The sequence below is a fragment of the Myotis lucifugus genome, unplaced genomic scaffold (assembly GCF_000147115.1).
Source record: "Myotis lucifugus unplaced genomic scaffold, Myoluc2.0 scaffold_12, whole genome shotgun sequence".
Taxonomy (NCBI): Eukaryota; Metazoa; Chordata; class Mammalia; order Chiroptera; family Vespertilionidae; genus Myotis; species Myotis lucifugus.
Window position 1 is genome coordinate 5,092,790 of NW_005871060.1, and position 4,131 is coordinate 5,096,920.

Sequence of the window (4,131 nt, forward strand, 5' to 3'; positions counted from 1 at the left end):
GCCTTTTTTTTGGCCCAGGATCAAAGTGCTGTGGGAGTCTGGACAAGTGACCAAAGCTGTGCATGGAAGTGTGTGTGGAAAGGAGGACATCTGAATGAGCTGTGGAGGACAAGTAAGCGCTCTCTGGTCAATTAGGGAAAATGCAGGTGAATGAATTCCTTGTACCTGCACGGGCACCCACCATCCCCAAAGAAAACAACAAAAACCCCAAACAGGAGAGGGTTCTTTATTGTCAGAACTGTTTGCTTCTGAAATTTTCCTGTTCTTCTTTTCAGAGCCATTTACTCTTTCTCCACCATTACTACCTGAGCCCAAGCCATCCTCTCTCATGGGCTACCATAGGAATCTTCCAACTGTTCTGCCGCTTCTGCTCATGTGATTATTTTAAATCATAACTGAATCATGTCACTTCCACCTTCAAAACTCTCCAGTGGCATCCCATCACGCTGAGAATGAAATCCAAAGTCCTTACCTCGATGTCCAAGGCCTTGCTGAGATCTGGCCACTGGTCACCCCTTCAGGCTAATTTCTGTCATTCTTCCCTCCCACAACCACCCCAAGCACGCTGGCCATTTTGTTCTTTTTTGAAACCAAGAAGAATATTCCTGCAGGGTCTTGACACTTGTTACTTAAGCTTAGAAAGATCTAGATATCTGTGAGGCTCCCTTTCTGTTTTATTTGTTGGCTCAAATATCCCCTCTTTTGAAGCTTTCCCTGGCCATCCTACCTAATAGAGCCGTCCCTGTCACTCCCTATTCCCTTACCTTTTGATTTTTTTCCATTAGCTCTTACTTCCAAGCATTATATACTTGTTTGTTTTATGCACTCCCCACTACACTGTAAGTTTGAAGAATATTTGCCAAATGAGTGGGTGAATTTTTGATCATTCCTCAGTCCTTTCTTGATGTTCATGACCTTGACAATTTTGAAAATAACAGGCCAGTTATTTAGGAGCATGTCCTCTAATTTGGATGGCCCTGATGTTTTTTCCATGATTAGATCTGGGTTATGCAGTTTGGTCAGGAATAAGAAGTGATACACTGTGGTCCTTTCATTGCATCCTATCAGGTGGCACATTCTTTTGATTTCTCTCATTACTGAGGATCTTCAGTTTGGGTACTTAAGGTGATATATTAGTTGCTATATTAGGGCTGCTATGATAATATACCACAGACTGGGTTGCTTAAACTACAGAACTTTATTCTCTCACAGCACTGGAAGCTAGAGACCAAAATAAAGGTGTTGGCAGAGTTGGTTTCTTCTGAGGCCTCTCTCTTCAGCTCACAGATGGCCATCTTCTGCATCCTCATAGCCTGGTCTCTCTGTTTTCTGTGTTCCAAACTCCTCTTCTGAGGACACCAGCCACATTGGGTTAGAGCCCACCCACATGATGTCATTTTACCTTAATCACCTCTTTATTTTTATTATTTATTATTATTTTTTCACAGTGGACATGAGTTTATTAGAGGGGGGCAGGGTCAGAGTGGGTGCAAGTTGCAGGTTGGGAGGAGGGGCAGGGGGCTTGGGCAGCACTGACAGTCTGCAGTCAACAAGACAGGAGGGCAGTGGGCCACAGGGCAGGCAGGCCAGCTGCTGTTCACCCTGCGAGCGTCCGTCCATCCTCCATCCGTCTGCGCCTAGGGCACTGGCAGCGGCTCCGAGAGGATGTGAAGGGTGTAGGTGCCTGGCTCCAAGAAGTAGCTGGGAGGGCAGGACCATGAGGAAGCCCCCAGCCCAGGGGTCTTCGGCCCCGGAGAGACAGGCCTGGGAAGGAGAGCCGTACCACTGGGGGTTTGGGGCAGGACTCTTGGGTAAGACAGGTAAGGGGCAGGTTTGGTGGGAGTAGTGACTATGGAGAGGGGGCGAGCCACAGAGGGAGCAGCGAGGTGGTGAGAAGCCGGGGCACCCGGGGAGGGTGATCCCGGCCTTTGAGTAGCTCCTGTGAGCCCCGCCGTGGTGGGGGCACTGCTCCCGAGTCCAGGCCCATTGGGATGGCTCCATGGCCATCACCTTTTCACAGCCCCGGCGGCTCACTAAAGCCCGGAAGCCCATCCTCGCCCACAGCTTGTCCCTCTGACGCAGGAAATCTGCCACTTGACTGTGCCAGCCCTCGCCCAGGGCCCACGGGAAAATCATACATTTGGCTTCCTCCAGGTCCTCCTCCATATCGTTTGCAAGGTACAGTGCCAAGAACAGGTTGCTGCAGGTGTACTCGCTGAGCTTCAGGTTGGCGCGCCGGAAGTAGACCAGCACCATGGCCAGGAGATACTTATCTGAAATCTGGAAGCAGGGGTCTCTGGCGAGGAATTCCTGAAGGCAGCTGTGCTCCAGCAGGCGGAGCAAGGCCCGGAGCTCCAGGTGCTGGCGGGCAGGGAGCGGCCCACTGCCCCCATCTTGACAGCTCCAGCCCCACAGCTTCACCTGGATGGCAACCTCATGGGCAGGGGCTCGGGCTTTGCTCATCTCATGGGGGGTGGGGGCGGGTGGGGCGGGTGACCTGAGCTCAGGGGTTACCTACAGCGTCCTAATCACCTCTTTAAAGGCCTATCTCTTAGTACAGTCACATTCTGAGGCACCGGGTGTTAGGACTTCAACGTACTAATCTTGAGAAGACACAATTCGTCCATAATACATGGTGTCTGCCGGGCTTTTCCATTGTAAACTTACTCTTCTCCTTTGCCGATTAATGAGTCATTTGGAGGGAGATAATTTGAAACTATGTAAGGATCCCATGGCTGATCAAACTTTTATTCATTTATTTATTTGTAATAGTATAGACTCAGGGTTTTCTATTTCATTTAATGAATTAAAACCTATTACCATGATTATTATTACTTTTTTTAATTATGAATTTGTCCCAGAGTTGGTCTGTGGGAACACTTTCTGGCTGGCTACAATGTCCTTTTGACACATCCCTATCATTTTAGGTCCTTGCTTATAAGCACAAGTTGTTTCAGACTCAATTTTTACTTTCCCTGCCCCAACCCTAAAATCAATTATTTCTCAAGGGAGCCCTGGTTTTGTTCTGGGGAGAATGGCATTTTGAAGCCAAGATCAAAGTGCTAGGTGTGCATATTATTCCTGGGGTGTTGCTGCTCGCAGACCTTCTCAGTGGACAGAGCTAGAGATATATGTATGCACACATACACACATCTGTATTTATTTTTGTCTATCTATATAGCATCATCATCACCACCACCATCATCACCTATATCTGTTTGTCTGAAAAACCATGAATTCTCTCCAACATCTCCATTTCCAAACCAATGCCACAGGGTTCATTTTAGTTTTCTCCCTTCCTATCTTTGTAAGTCCCTTCTCAGACAGTGAGAAATCTGGATCCCCGTCTTTGATATATTTACTTATTTGTAACCAATCCCTCACCGCCTTTGTCAGCACTGCTTCACAGGAATGCTTTTTCTTTCCAGTCAGTCTCCGTCAGCTCATGCTGGACCATCTCCTTCTACCAATGTCTTTCTTAACCTGCTCAGGCGGGGCCACTCCCTCATGTGGATGCCCCTTCATCCTGTGAGCCTTGACCCCCCACGCCAGACTATTCCTTCCCAATATGGATGTCCTCCTCATCCTGCACAGGCTCTGACATCTGTTCTGGTCCACTGTGGACTTCCCACTACCAGTGTGGAGGCTCGCCTTACTACACCCCACCCCTCACCTGTGGCTTTAGGACTGAATTGTTCAGGAAGATAGAAGGAGAAGAGCTATTTCTTTCTTTCTTCTTCTTCTTCTTCTTCTTCTTCTTCTTCTTCTTCTTCTTCTTCTTCTTCTCCTTCTCCTTCTCCTTCTCCTTCTCCTTCTCTCCCTCCTCCTCCTCCTCCTCCTCCTCCTCCTCCTCCTCCTCCTCCTCCTCCTTCTTCTAGTTCTTCTCCTTCTTCTTCTTCTTCTGCTTCTGCTTCAGCAGCGTCTTCGTCTACGTCTTAGGCTAGTACGGCTTCAACTGACAGATCAATAGGAAGAAGGAGGATACTAATGTTTTGATTCTTTAACGATTCTTACCAGGTCAGAAAAAGGCGCGCAAAGAGAGAGATTAGCATTGGAGATATAAGGAGAGAGGAAACGCTAAGAGTAGAGACAATTGGTGAAAGTATGAAGTGCCTGGAAATCAGCAGCAGA

General features: G+C 48.1%; 1 pseudogene; it reads right to left on the reverse strand.

Moving 5' to 3' along the window:
* Positions 1-1,637: 1,637 nt before the first annotated feature.
* LOC102433831 lies at positions 1,638-2,463 on the reverse strand (annotated as a pseudogene).
* Positions 2,464-4,131: the final 1,668 nt, after the last annotated feature.